General features: G+C 34.9%; 1 protein-coding gene across 1 annotated transcript in view; it reads left to right on the top strand.

The window, feature by feature from the left end:
- The first annotated feature begins 1,196 nt into the window (after window positions 1-1,196).
- Unc-76 (fasciculation and elongation protein Unc-76) overlaps window positions 1,197-16,310 on the top strand; it is a 624,125-nt gene continuing 609,011 nt past the window's right edge. The window contains exon 1 of the mRNA XM_081771974.1: window positions 1,197-1,340. The gene's annotated coding sequence lies outside the window, so the exon portion shown is untranslated. The remainder of the gene's footprint in view (window positions 1,341-16,310) is intronic.

Below are 16,310 nucleotides of genomic sequence, written 5' to 3' on the forward strand. Positions count from 1 at the left end.
ATTATTACACAAGTATAGTACCCAAAGTTGATAGGATTCAACTTTTTGAACATTCTGTACCTACAAGTTTAGAGACTATAAAAAAAAAAGAGAAAAGAAGATATTATTACATTATATTTACATCAGAAGATATTATATTTACAGCAAGTGCATGGCCTTACGAGGCGCATGGCCCAGTCGGAAACAATTTTGGTCGGCTTGAGGTTCTAGTCAACATACACCACAAGGTCTGTAGAATCAAAAATTGTCTATTGTAAATATATATATATATATATTTACACTCTAGCGTGGGGCCCAACTGGTAGCAATCGGTCTAAGTGGCTTCAGTCCGACCCTGATTTACTGGCAATTCAAGAAAAAACTTTGTTGGTACACGTGATTGACAAAGCAATCAGCTTTTGATTCGAGTAGCAGAAAGAAAGAATTCTTAGGGCATATAGATAATGAAGATGATATCGACTTTGTATGTATGTTGTTCTATACTCAACGCTTGTGTCACACAATATCATACGCAAACATGAGAACTCTTTGATTAGAAAAAGTTAATGTAGTTTTTCGCAATTTCCCATCCTCTGCGGTCTTTTCCCCGTTTAGCGTGAATATTACGAGAAAATCGATATAAACTTCCACCAGGTCAGTTGGTCAATCTGGTATGGGCGCAAACCCAGTAGACATCTCCATAAGGACATAACAAGCAATGACTTGTAGAATCCGCAACATAATGTTGGAATTTCCTCGTAGTTGAAAGGTTGGTGTTGAGGCGTTTAGTGCTAGGAGACCAGGTTCAATTCGTTTTGGAAGCACATGCGATTCGGATTCCATCTCCTGTGCAACTTCGGTACCGAAAAGAGACATCGAACTCTCAACAAACCGCATTGAGTTGACTTTTCGGAGCATCTACTGAGAATTAAACTCGGGACTACAAGTATCGGAACGAAAATAGCAACTTTAAGTCCTTATTGACCAATACACTTTGTTTCTGTCAGAATTTGTAGATGGTGGGAGAAAAGAACTGAAATGTAGTCACTGTTCCGAAGCTACTAACACATTAAATGGTTCCAAAACGAAAAACAGTTCCCACTCTGTGTCACACTTTGCCCTCACCATCACTGTTACGGAATCGTTCACGTGCTAAAGTGTGATCTTTGGGAAGTAGTGCGCCCGCCCGACCAGCCAAAACTTTGCAGCTCCGTTCGACTCCACTATCTCTCTGATTCTCCATTCGCACACACACGTGAGTGAGTGCCGGAGTGACGTCAGTCAGTTTCTCCAGGGTACGAGACGAGGTCAGGCCGGTGCAGGCAGCAGACAACTCGGCGTCGGCGGGACGACGGCGGACGGTAAGTAAATGGTGATTCATTTATCGTTCTCTCTCTTTTCCTGCTTTTAGTACCAGATTCAGTTCTCTACAATTCATGAAGAACCAACAATCGCGTGTATATAGTTCCACTTCCTAGTAGATTATATATATTTTTTAATTGTAGATAAATGCCTATAAAAGTGGTAGAATTTTAAAAAACAGTATTATATTATTGTTATAAAACTTTTAAGAACTAATTAAAATATAAAACGATGATATAGTGTGGTGAACTGTAATTTCTTTGTCGGTCCCAACAGTACTAGGATCTGCAGATCTTTCTTTTTTTTTGGAAGCACAAATTAGTAAGAAGAGCACTGACATTGCTGTTTTTTTTTAATTTTTATACTTATTGCATAATTACGCAGCAATACATGCAGTATTAATATCAAGCTAATGTAAGACAATATATTTATGCTAATGTATGAAACAAGTAAATTCCAATAAGAAATAGAAACATATTCGTAAAACGGTCATTGTCATAATCAAGATCATAATTTATTTAACATCACTGACATCTTTTTTTTTTTTTTATTTGCCACAAATAAGAAGTTTCCGTACATTGCGGCATCTCCCCAACCTTTGCGTCTTCCCGTAAACTAAACTCCCCGGCGCTGCGACCCACAAGGGACTATAGTTGCCCAGTTAGCGCATTTTCTCGATTTGGTGGTTCATGGGTCAGTATATTACTCTCAAGTCCTATTATTATTATTATTATTATTATTATTATTATTATTATTATTATTATTATTATTATTATTATTATTATTATTATTATTATTATTACTTTCTAGATCAAATTCTGCTATTTCTTAATTCAGGTAGCTTTTCGATGGCTTCATGATGATGTTCCACGTGAATCGATCCCGGAACCACACGTACGCAAGATAGGTCCGTTAGCCACCGACTACACGAAAGTACTCTTCGTCTTCACGTAGAGATAAATAATAACAGCTTCACAATCACTTAAAGTACTCTGCTGTAGACAGGGACGTAAAACACTGAAGATTTCATTTAATTTCATTTCTGCTGTTGACGGAAATTGTAAATCAAAATATAAAATGCATTGAAGTTCACATTAAGACTAGATGTGCGAAATATATATTTATTTTATGTTATTTAATAATGTGGTTGGCTTCGGCGATAAAGTATATAGCAAGACTTCTCAAAGGTTCTAAGACCATGTCTGACAGCCAGGTGGCATAGTCGACCGGCCCGTTTAGGCATTGGACTGGATATCGCAATCTTGTTTGTCGCGAGTTCAAATTCTACAGAGAGCATGAATGTTACGTATCGTCCTTTACTATTCATTTCTCATTGTCTCCTTTAGCCCAAAGAGCACAACAGTAGAACGTAAAAAAAAAGTAATTTTAAAAAATCGCACCTCCTTTGATATATTAGCGATATTTGCCAGGCGACATTCCCATATCCAACATTAAAAGAAAGTATTTCCACACTACATATTGATGTCTTAGAAACTAAAGGGTCGTTTTGCTTGCAATCTTGTACTTTACCTAGGTACAATTTTGTTTTAAATAGGGGTGCGCACGAGAGGCTGTCTCGTCTCGGAAATGTGCTGTAAAAGTGATGTCTCGACTCGAAAAATGTATTCTTTTCTATTGGAAGAGCTGTGTCTCGACTCGAATTTTGTCAGGAAAATTCCGTCTCGACTCGTCTCGTGCGCATCCCTAGTTCTAAATAAAGAAGCTGAATAAGGTTACAGATCTGAATAACAAACAAATATGTTACAGTTTTGTAGTTGTTCAAGTTATAACCCAATGCATTCAGTTTGCTCTTAATGTTAAAATCTTAATTAATTAAGATCTCGTTTCATTAACGTTAACATTAATCTTAATGGTAAATTAAAATCAATCAGCCAGTCAATGATATTTAACCAGACAAACTTTAATGATCGGTTAACATTGTTGCTTTGTAATAGAGAGATACTGCTTTCGAATTCCTCATCCTAGAACCCTGACTTTTAAAAGGATATTAAAGGAGGGGGCAGTGGCTCAGTGGTAGAGCGCTTACCTCTGGTACTTGGGTCTACGGTTCAATCTCCGCCCGAGTAAGTTTGTGGTATACAACATTGGGTCCGCGCATTTTCTCGGGGTTCTCTCGTTTGTTCCCATATTCTCATTCCACCAATTCTTCTATCATCATTCTCTTGCTTTAATCATTGCCTTTTTTTAAGGCTAAAGGGCACAAGCGTGTGATGTTAAACTTAAAAATTTCATTTCATAAAAGAATACTTAGCTTAGTACCATCAGACGGTTGTTCAAGTGATACTTTCAAATATAGCTCCGCGTAGATTTTCTTTCAAAATTTCATTTTCACTTTCCATCCCAAGACAAAATCAATTGTATGTAATATTAAATGTATACGTACAATTGTGAGACTGAGATTCGTGCTCAGCTGTGAAAAGCTCATATCCGTTTCCTTGCTTCAATCCTAGGCGAAGTGCATTTGCTGTGAAATCTTGTCCTTGGATTTTTACGGTCTTCTCTTCGTTTTATCATCTATCATTTTTCCATCATCATTCATTTACATTCACCATTCGTTTCCTTGTAAAGGATAAATTAAATGACATTGAATAGTTCAATTTTCTTTTTAATATTTACAATCACAGGTTTATCTGAAACAGTGACATGGTAAGTTTTGCATTCCCTATTCGTCCCTACACTGTAAACTTCATTCTACACGGTAGTATATGCATTAAACAATATATATTATTTATATCGTAAAATTATACTAGTAATTTCCCTTAACTATGATCCGTTGATTAAATATTTTCACAAAATTACGGATCATCTTAGTGCAACGATCAGAAATAAGTACCTAGGTATATCATCGATAAGGATTATTTTTAAAATCGATTTTTTAAGTAATTTCCATGAAAATAGCACAGTGTAATGTATATACATAGATTTACTAAAGGATACGATAACAATTTTTCAACATGAGACGAGAAAAAGCTTCCTTTTCAAGAACTGAAATGAGTCGAGACTTGTGCAAAATTTACGAGACAAAACGGGACGAGAAATATTTCTTATTTAGCTTGTGTCGTGAAGAACATTGCTAAATAGTAATTAGTAAAATGGTTTGCGATTTTTTTTTTTTTTTTTTGTCAAAGTTGAAACTCCAAATTTTATGATTAAGGGCCTTCACTACAACGAAATTAAACTACCGCTAATTTTAGAGTTTTTATATACCGTAATATCTTCAAAACAAATGAAAATATTCGAAAAGCAGAAACGTAGCGAACTAGACAATACGATTTCGCATGTGATACCTTTACCACAATTCACTTATCTGCTTTTGGTATGCCGCTATTTACAGAACCCGCAAAAAATGCTAAATCTATCTACAGTTGCAAATCGAAAGCAGATAGATGGGTTGTGATAACGGAATCACATGCAAAATCGTATTGTCTAGTTCACTACGTTTCTGCTATTCGAATATTTTTATTAGTTTTGAATATGTTACAGAAAAACTCTAAAATTAGCGGTAGTTTAATTTCAGTGTAGTGAAGACCCTTAACAACTCGAGAACTAAAGTATACACTGATAATGTTTCATATGCATACTAAGAAAATCAAGGCCTACGCTCATACCAAGTTTGTTCAAGATCAGATGAGTTTTGTAGATGTACAGTCAGCGACAAAAGTTCTTCCTGTTTGATTAAATCAGTTTCGTAAATAACTTCAGAATGGAAGGCTAATTTGAGTACAGTTTTCCGTAAATTAAAAAGAATGTAATTTTCTTATACGTTTCAGCCATACCACCATTGAACATTCCAGCCATACTATCGTTATTCCCAAAATAAATTTTATCGAATGGAAAGAACTTTCGTCACTGACTGTACAGTGTCCTTGTGATTTTTTAATGAAAAATCAAATGAAGGATGAAGAACAAAGCAGAAATCAATTTTGATTAGTTTTTTTTGTGCATCTAATCTAACAATATTTGAATACACACACACACACACACACACACACACACACACACTCAGGAATAGAAAAATAGCATTTTACCTTTTTATATATATATAATAAGGTAAAATGCAATTTTTCTATTCGTTTTCACTATATAATAAATCATTCCATCCACTGTCAAGATAAGGGAATAAGAGGCACCGAAAATGACGTCAACTCCAGTAAAGAATGATCAAATTACAGAGGCTGGGAAGTCATCTCATCTGTCATCATTCGTCATCTTCCATGAAAATTAAGGAGAAAACAAAAGGAAAAAAGAATTGAGCGATAAGGAAGAATAAAGCATTCATAAGATAATTCATTTCTTTTCTTTCACCAAGGACCAATTTTAAAAACCTTGTAGATTATGGGGAGTTTGCGAAGATAGTTTTACGTAATATTTAACCATCTTGATATAAGATAAATGTGACTTCAAATCAGAAACATGAACATTATAGCCAAATCTCCATTTTCAAAACAAGTTTTGAGGCTATGTTGTTCAGAAATAATCATGACTGCAACATTTGAGGCGATGAGATCCTTGGAATTCACAAGTTCGTTCTATTTTCACATAAGATTGTGTAGAAATCTATGCAATAGTCGATCGATACTAAATCATTTTTGATACTGTCTACCACATGTAATGGTATGTTATAGTACTTTTAGGTATAGATTCTAACTTGGCCAACAATCAAGTCAACTATACACAGATAGTTATCAAAATGAACAAAAAGAAAAAAAAAACACCACTGTACTGCATGAAACTCCTTCCATGCAGACTCTGGAATTATTACTTAAATAATTATTATTTTTCTGACCAGAGTTCGTAACAGTTTCCATAACGTAACGTAACTTGAGGGAAAAGCTTGTATAACAATATATGATTTCCTCTCATACTATTCCTTCTATCACTAGAAAACTTGGTACACTCATTTCCTAATCCCTATAGTATATTTAGAAATACATTTGGATTGTGTGCTCTTACCCGGGGTCACTCCAGAGTGGTCCAAAGTTGATGGTAGGGATTTCTGGAGGGAATTTTCCCAACATTCTCCGAATTTTCCCTGTTTAAATGCATTATGGGCCCCAATACATAACACTCTGAAAAGCTTGTTTCATGCTGAAGGGAATGAACTATAAACCATGACTTTCCAATGAACAATATTGATGCAATAGCTATTTCACTACATGTTTAAGATTTTCTTTATACTAACAGGGTCAATGGGCCCCAGGGACTTAATTCGTTCTCTATGGCACCTTTTTTTGTGCATAAACATATCTTTGTTATGTTTATTGAATTGGCTAGGTTTGATTCGGATGTCCGGATGACATGTTCATATCCTTTCTTTGTGAGTTCCCACATGGTTCTCCAATATGATACCTTCTTTCAGCCAAACTAGTCAAATCACTTTAATTAAGTAAGGAAGTATTCCAAAATTGGTTACGCAGAAGCATACAAGGAGAGATTGCTTTGCTTTGAGTTTCTTAGTTATATGCAAATAAGTGATACAGGGACAAAGGCATGCGTAGTAGATTCTTGGGTGTGTTTGGGTATTTCTAGATACGTAGTACGTACAATCATTATATATTTCTTTGTCGTACAATGTCTCCCTGCTTTAAAATATTGTTTTTTGTTTGCTTCTATCCATATCTATCCATCGACTGGATCCATTCGTCTGTTGTTTAATTCCGTCATCTGGTTCCATCAACCGAATCCTGACTCAATCTGTCAACTACACTGAATGAATCCATCCCTTCATTCCCTTCATTCCCCTTTCGTCAGTCAATCCAGTTCCTTTCAGAGATTCGATCCTTCCATTCCATGGAAGGATTTGTTCTTTCGAAACGAATCGCTCCAAAATTTACCCATCATTAATTGTCACAAACAATCATAGAGCTAACACAGCACATGCACAACTCAGTCAGCATCTGGAACTCTCTGAGTCTACAATCACATTCCAACGAGAGCTGAATAACGTCAACGTCTTTAATCGGTCTAATGATTAAAGGACAGTCATGTGATCAGTTATGAGAAGTTTACTTTTTACATCAATTTATCTAGGAGAAAAGCATTTCCAGTTCTGTTCTATCTGTTTTATCTTTACAGCATACCTAGTTACTAAGTTTCCAAGTGTACATTTGATAAAACGATCATGGCTGAATTATATGTTAGATTTTGCATGTACTTCGAACACTTACATATATATATATATATATATGAATACATGAAGAAATATCACATTGTTTCTGAACCACCATTTTTGGTTCATATTCGAAGTAATGTTAACTTCCTAATATACGGTTTCAGTCAATAGTACTGTTCTATCTGATTGTTCTGCCCAAATGCAGTTCAAACCAGTCCATTTACCTAACGCAGCTTAAACCGGTAGAGTATGTGCAAAGTGATCAGTTCTTTTGCCCTGATTTTGCTATTAAGATTATTTAAATTATCATTATATATAACAAATATTTATGAAATGGATATAAATGCTAGTATAGAGAAAGTGAAGATAATTAGTTTGGTGAAACGAAAAGAATCAACGAAGAAACGCTAGCAAAAGTTGGGGAGAAAAGTTTAAAAAAATCATCCTTTCATTCCCCTGAATGACTCCACCAATCAATCCACTTCCTTTCAGAGATTCGATCCTTTCATTCCACTGAAAGCTTCGTTCTTTTGAAAAGAATCGTTCCGAGACAACCATATAGCCAATACAGCACAACTAACTGAACAACTCAGTCAGCATCTAGAACTGCCTGAGTCTACAATCACATTCTAACAATTGTGTGACATTGTGCACCACTTGAAGGAGTTTGGTTTGCTTTCTGGTAAACGAAACTCCGTAACAAACTATCTTTTACCGTGCCTAGGCTTAAATATAGCATTTTATCTCAAATTAAGCTGTATATCTTCAGATGAATTAAATATTTGAAAATAGATAAATATTAGTCTTTACATTTGCCAAGAAGAAAGTTATTCAGCTTCATTTTAGCATTATATTCCACGGATAGATTAGTGTTTTTTTTTTAATCCTGATATATTAACCTGCTGATCTCAGCAACATTGGGGTAGTTTATGAATCAAGCATGATATATACAATTATTCCCATAGGAATACATGGGGAACCGATTTTCGATTGTTATATCTTGAGAGATCATCTAGATGCATCACTTTCATCGAGAACACCCAAGTGAGTATCGTTTCATGATGTGAAACTAAGCCTTCCAAACCATGCGAATTCAACACTCAAACTTGAAGCAATGCATGTATAAATAATGGTTGCAATACAGTAATAAGATCAAAGATACAACCTGTTCCTCGTACGCTGAATCCATATCTAAAAGCTACTCGCTATCACGTACTGTTTTTGTTCTATGGCCATAAGGATTGAAACTGACAATAATTTATTTCAACCACTTCCGATTTGAACAGAAAGTTAACGGAGAAAGATGGAACCTACAAGCGGGACACTGAATCAATTGCAGAACTGCGTATCTCGATATATTTTACCGTTTATATTTTGATACCTGTCTACAGACAGACGGACGGACAAAGCTGTTCTATAAGACTTCAATCACTTATGCATAGCATAGTTTGGAAGTCTAAAAACACTCTATTATAATATGCAACGAATGGCATTTTTTTTATCGGTATGAGATCAATTTCTTCAATTTACTCGAAAACTACGATTGGGAATTTATTTTCAAGCATGTCAGCTCAGCTCGATATGGTTCATGATTTTTATATACCGTACACATTATATTTGGTAAACATTTTGGTTAAACAGGAAATGAAATTTTAGAGTTTATGATACATCTCATTAACCATGTTACGTATTATCATTCTGATGGTATCATAATGAAAAGTTTAGTGATGATAACAGTATTTCAGTGTCAGTTTCACCACAGTAAGCGTTATGGTTATCATACAACATCAATTTTTAGGTTCACAAAGAAACTCCATTTGGTTGTAAACTACCAATAATGATTTACAATCAGCTATATAATTAATAAGATGTTAGAAAACTTGAGGAAGGGGTATAAAGGAAGGGGTATGGGAAGAAAATAAATATTAGAATGACAAAACCCATGACGATTGGAACGAAGCGGTCGGTGTCAAATTTAGAAGTAGGAGGGGGAGAAAATAGAACAGGTAACTAGTTTTCAATATCTGAGTAGTATAGTTAGTGATGATATGAAGTGTGAATGTGGAATAAAAGCAAAGATAGGAATGGCAAAATAATCCTTTAGGGGGAAGAAAAAATATTTTGTGGGACCTTGAGTAAGATGTTGAGGAAAAGACTCACAAAATACTTCGTGTGGAGTATTGTACTGTATGGACCAGAAACATGAACATTATGCAAAAATGATGAAAAACGACTGGAAGCTTTTAAAATGTGGTTGTGGAGAAGAACGGAGAGAATTAGCTGGCTCAAACGAGAAAAGAATGAGATGATATTAGAAATGGTGCGGAGAAAAGAATATTTTTTATATATTATTGAAAAAAAGAAGAGAAACTGGTTGTGACATTACCTAAGTAGGAACTATATATTATGAGGGACATGCTAGAGGGTATTGTGGCAGGAAAGAGAGGAAGGGGATGAAATAGGTTACAATGGACGGTATCAAAACAGAAAAATCGTACGTGAAGACAAGGAGGTTAGCTGAAGACCGTGGGACATGTAAAGTTCTCAGTTTCGGCAAGTCACCTGCCAATAATGGTAGAGTATAATATTGTTCAGCTGAATGAGAGCTATTACTTGGTATATGTCTATTCTTTGCACAATTTCTAGATTCCAGCTTAAGCATACGCGAGCTTATAGTTTTCACTCCAGATGTATATAGAGAGAGCAAGGCAATTTTAGAGGGCAAATAGCTAATAATATTGTAAAATTAATACAATAGAGGTTTAAAACTAGATACGATTTTAGCGTTTTTAAATGGAACAATGGGAAACATTTATTTAAAAAAAAACGATCTCTTAAAAAAAAAAAGAATATACCAGTATTTCATGATCAGACACCTGCACATAACTTTAATATTATAAACTGTTTAGGATCTATACATCGTATAGATCAAATTTTATTGAAACTTTTAATGTTGGGATATGACAAGAAATGTAGTACTTTTAATAGCTATAGTAGATTTATTTCAGGCTGACAAACTATAATTGAAATACCAATAAAGTTACCAGAATGTTGTTATAGTTTAGGCATTTGTGATGCAACCACAAGTACAGCACAGTCTTTAGGTTGTCTACTTATGATTTTGACAAGTTGAACAGGTTATAACAAGCAGTATACGAGTAGTATAGCTCAGTGCCGTGCTGTGTGGACGGCGAGCGGGGCGACGGCCACGGGCGCCGAGGTAAGGGAGCGCAAAATTCGGGAGGAAAAAGAAAAGAAGGAAAGATAAAAAGAGGAAAAACTACTTTCAATATTTTAGATCAACAGATTATTTTTCAATCTAATATTTAATTTGACCAGGGTCAAATTTATACTTTTTGCGTCCCTAGACACTTGCTAAAGGAAATAAAATAGAAGGAAAAAGTAACAAAAAGTGCACAAAATCAAGAAAAAGCAGGGTTTATTTTTGAAAATTTTATTGCAGTTCGCATATGGTCAGTCGATCTCACTCTTATGTACAGGGGGCGCCGCCGTATACTCTCGCCCTGGGCGCTGATTTTCCACGGTACGGCATTGGTGTAGCTGGACGGAGGTGAGGCTGGTTATCAGTTGGCATTGTTTGTAGTTTGAGGGAAATTTCCCTAATCTAGGAAAATTTCGTAGGTAAATTTAGCAAAAAAAGGGTAAAAGGGATTTTTTCGATAAAACGTGAAAATCCAGGGAAATTCTGGTGCTGATTGATTGACCAATACAAATGCTTAAATTTTTCTTTGTTCTCCATAAATAGACCGATGCAATAGCAATAATGTGTGTATTCAAAGTAGAATAATTTGCACTCTGTTGACTGGATATATTTGTATGTATTTTTTATTTTAAAAAAGAAGCAAAAAGTAAAAATAATAGAAGCAGAAAGCAAATGAACGAAACAAATATACCTGTAGTTGGCACTTCCTTTAATATAGCTAAAATAATTTTATCACATAACTTCTGTCATAGGAATTGAACACTCAACAAACTGGGGAAAATTTCATAAGAAACGAGAAAAATTTTCGCGTGTCAGTCGAGGGAAATTTTCGCAAGGAAAGCTACGAACACTGAGTTGGTTCAATGTCGCAGTTCAAGCAACGCGCAAACATAAAGTTCATGTGCAAATTAAGGCAATCTGCTTCAGAGACTTTCATAGCTTTAAAACAGTTTACGGTGTCAATGATTTAAAGAAAAATTGGTCTGAAAGGTTTCACCACTGTAGAAGACGACCAAAACCAACGTGACGTCTGAACAGCGGGAGATACGATACCACAAGAGGACTTTCGTCTGTGTTCCAGCAATGGCAGGAGCAGTTGAGCAAGTATGTGTGTTTCAAAGAAGTCTACTTTTGAAGGCGGTGAAGTAAATGTGTAAATTATATTGTGGCAATAAAGAGCTTCAACAAAATTCCGGGAACTTTTTGACTGCCCTGTAAGAAAGAAATCTCAAAGAAAAATTAACAAAATAATGTCACGATAATATGTACTTTCACGAATTTACATAAAAGGAGCTCTGATATAAGCTATAAATGATGATTGGTTCGAAGCTGTAATAAGTACGCGAACATTTCTCTTGTTTCTTTTTCTCTCTCTTTAACTTTGTAATTTTGAATGTACAAAATTTATGATTTTGACAAAGTACTGCATTTGGCTGATCGCTGTTTTAGCACTATAAATAAAGCACATTTTTTCACTTTTATTATTACTTCGAAACTTAAAAAAAAATGAATAATAAATAAACAATACACGTTTGCTAGTTGCATGCAAACATGAAAACATTGCAATTAAAATTCTGCACTGGTTGTCTATCTTTTACGTCTTTTAACTAACTCTGTGGTCTATGGAACCCGGAGGTTCAATGCTGCGTTCACAAAAGCTCTCCACTGACTTCTATCCTTAGCTAACTGTATCCAGTTTCTACTTTGTATTCCAATCTCTGCGAGATCCATCTTAATATTGTCCTTCCATCCGCGCCTAGGTCTTCCTAATGGTCGTTTTCCGATTGGTCTTCCAGTCAAGACTTTGAAAGCGTTTCTACTTTCTTCCATTCTAGCTACATGACCCGCCGACCTAAGCCTCCTAGACTTGACGACCCTAACTATGTTGGGTAAACCATATAAATTATGTAGTTCCTCGTTATGAAGTTTCCGCCATTCCCCATTCCCGTTCCTCTTGGGTCCGAATATTCGTCTCAGGATCTTGTTCTCAAATACTTTCAGTCTATGTTCTTCCCTCAGAGTAAGCGACCATGTTTCGCAACCATACAAAACAACAGGCATGATTATCGTTTTGTATATTTTAAGCTTCAGATTCCTCGACAGAATTCGCGACGACAAGAGATTTTGAACCGAATATCTTTTACGTCTTTTATAATTGTATATTGTGTGTGTGTATGTGTGTGAAGTGTGTGTGTGTGTGTTTCTTGGAGTGTAAAGAGAGACGAGTGTTATTCAATCTGATAGGAGACATTTTAATTAAAGTTCTACTTGTATAAAAGGAAAAAAAAAATACTTAATGTGCTGCCAGAAAGTTTTGAAGTTTGCACAGGAAAGTTTTTTTTTTAATTTTTTGTTATACATGTAGTATGAAAAGAAAGTAAATAATCTTTTCCTTTAAAGAAACCTAATTTTATGCTTATTATAGTTTAAGACGAGGTTCGAGAAAAATTCTTTGCTTTTTTAAAGTAATGGAAAAAGTATGGACATAAAAATAGACTTCTCTGCACTCTTTACTGACGTGAATATAATTTAAGAAAAAATTAAGTAGTTACAAAATAATTATTGAAGTACATTTGCTTGGAAGACAGTTAACAAGATAGAAAGTAGACAGAACTAGAGGATGTCTCATAAGTCAGTATCCATAGGAGCAGGCTATAACATAATTATAAGATCTGTGCTAAGCGTATAATATAGATATAAGTAAGTGATGTAATGTGTGGAGACAAATATTTGTAATTTCTCTCATTCCATTTTATGTATTGAGACAGACCAAAAGTCAGTCTACGAAGTAGAAATCTTCAATATTTCTCACCTTGAAAAACGTGTCTTGCATGAATGTCTGGAATTTTCCGTGTGTGAGATTCATAAAATGTAAAAGAGTAACTCACCTGTGCTTAACTGTATGTCCAACATGGAGGTGAAGATTTTGAGGAGATATTGTAATTATATTGTGGTTTTATCCTATGGATTCTGACTTATGAAGTACCATGCATATAATTTCAAAATTAGCATTTCTTACAATACAGTGCGTCCATAAAAATAGTACCATACTTTAAAGTGGTATTACGTTACTTTGGATACTCATTTTTAAATAAAATTGGTCACATTTGAAGGAAAAAACTGAAATATTTTTGTACGTGTCAACAATGGACAACAATGTCAATAATGGACAGGATCAAACACATTAAAAGTAAATTCACTCATATTTATTTTGTGATTAGTCCATATTGGTTCATTATTAAAGCAAACGCCAAAAATATAGGCGGGTTGCGCGCGCAACAAAAAGTGGGTGGAGAGAGCAACAGCCAACTAGAAACCTGCGCACTTGCCATATTTACATTTGTCTTGCTCAGTCACTGTCAAGGTTTCATGTTTCGCGCGCGTGTTGAAGATTGGTTACGGCAGAACGCAGGCTTTGAGCTATGGCTAGGTAAATGGCTGTTGTCTGCTTACTCCTGCAACAGGAATGGAAGGAGGTGGCACATGACAAGGGAGAGTTGACAACAGCGAGCTGTAAGGTGCGCGCGCAACCCGCCTATATTTTTGGCGTTTGCTTTTTTTTTTTTTTTAAGATAGTTAGCAGGCAGTTGTTGTTTCTGCTGGAGGTCATTTGGGAAGCTTTTATGTTTCTGTACTGTTATGCCATAATGTGCTAACGTAAATTTATTTCCCTTTCGTTGTGTTGTGTTCTTGTTAAAGAATAAGATTTAAAGAGTTATGGCGATTCCACAAGTACGAAGTTGGAATCACAGCACACAGAGTCTGACTTGGTCTGTGACTACTTTTTATGGGGTTATGTAAAAAAGATTGTGTCTATATTCCCTCCATTGTCTCAAAACTTGCAAGAAGTGCAAGTACGTATCAGTGCTGTCATCTAGTCCATTTCATCAGATACATTGAAGCGCGTCTGGCGTGAATGGGAATATCGTCTTGATGTCTGTATCGCCACTCGTGGAGCTCACATTCAATGTCTATGTAGTTTAGTAAAAAGAAATATTTGAGTTTTTCTTTCAAATGGGACCAATTTCATTTTAATACGATTATCCAAAGCAACGTAGTACCACTTTAAAAGTACGATATTATTTTTATGGACACCCTGTATATGTAAACCACGAAGGAACACACACACACACACAAAACGAATAAAGATTTTAACTTTTTTTCAGTTAAGGGAGTGAAGTATTCTTGACTGGTTTAAAGAATAGGGAGAATTCGTAAGTCAGAAATCAAATATGTATGAAAGTCGTACAATATGTTGTTGTTTGAAGCAGGAAATACTTTGCAGAAATGTATAAAGTCCTTTTTTTTTTTACATGCATATAAATAAATGTGCTACGAAGAAAAAAATGTAGGTTATTTATTTTGAGTGAAAGGCTAGTCCATAATTCATCTCTAAAGACTGATCTATGAACGAAAAGTAGATAAATAAATAAATAAAGAAGACAGGCGTTGATATACTGTAAAGACTACACTGGGATAAATTGACTATTACCTTGAGTGTTATCCTAAAGAAGGTTAAGAGCTCTGAACATGTTGACATCTGTATTACTCCATGCATGTTTTAAAAATGTTTTTATAAAGTGAAAAACATAAGCTTTATTATCCTAAGATTGGTAAAGACGTAAAAAAATAATTCTTTTCTTTTAGTTTTAATTTTTTCACATTTTATCTCATAATGACGCATCTTATCTCTTGTAAGATGTCATCACGTGAAAGTGAGTCAGTAGAGGTGACTACCTAGAGAACCTTTTCCGTTGGTTTATTCCTCTGGAACTTGGAGAGCGGATAAAGAGAGATTATTTTTTACTGCTTTCCGAAAAAGAAACTATCGATCACTTGTGACTGACACTCAGCGGCTTAAGTCGTCGTTGTACGTTCTTCTCCAAATCATTTCCTCCTTTTATCCTCCTTCACTCAAAAATCTTACAAAGCAGGTAAACTTTATCATAAACAACACATATATTATGGGCATCGTTTCGCTAAAATTGAATAAAATTTTAAATATTTATTGTTACTAGCAAAATGGCCGTACTTTGCTCGGGAAGAGTCACAATACTCCATTAGGATTACTAATGGAGGCTGAATTTAGATTTAAACGACACCAAAAATGTCACTGTTCATCCCAGTAACCCCGTAAACTATATATTCGACTCTGATTATATATATATATATATATATATATATATATATATATATATATATATATATATATATATATATATATATATATATATATATATATATATATCTTCCCCTCCCTAAGTTGCAGAGCTGAATTTAGACTTAAACGACATCGGAAGTTTCACTGTTCGTCTCAGCTACCCCAAAAACTATGGATATGACTCTAATGCCGGTCATTTTTGATCATTTTTATTAATCTCTCCCTTTCCCATCCCCTAAGTTGCACCATCAAAGTGAAATGATATAAATCATCCCAGGCCGAACCTCATCTATGTTGAAAATTTGATCGAGATCGGTCGGGTGGTTCAAGAATTACGAACATAATCGCTTTCATTTTTATGTATATGGATACAAATCTACGCGATCTGTAAGTTGAACAGCCTTCAAAGGAACTATAAGTATCCAATTTAGAATATTTAGCTTAATATAATT

The sequence above is a fragment of the Thermobia domestica genome, chromosome 9 (genome assembly GCF_964235325.1).
Source record: "Thermobia domestica chromosome 9, izTheDome1.hap1.1, whole genome shotgun sequence".
Lineage (NCBI taxonomy): Eukaryota > Metazoa > Arthropoda > Insecta > Zygentoma > Lepismatidae > Thermobia > Thermobia domestica.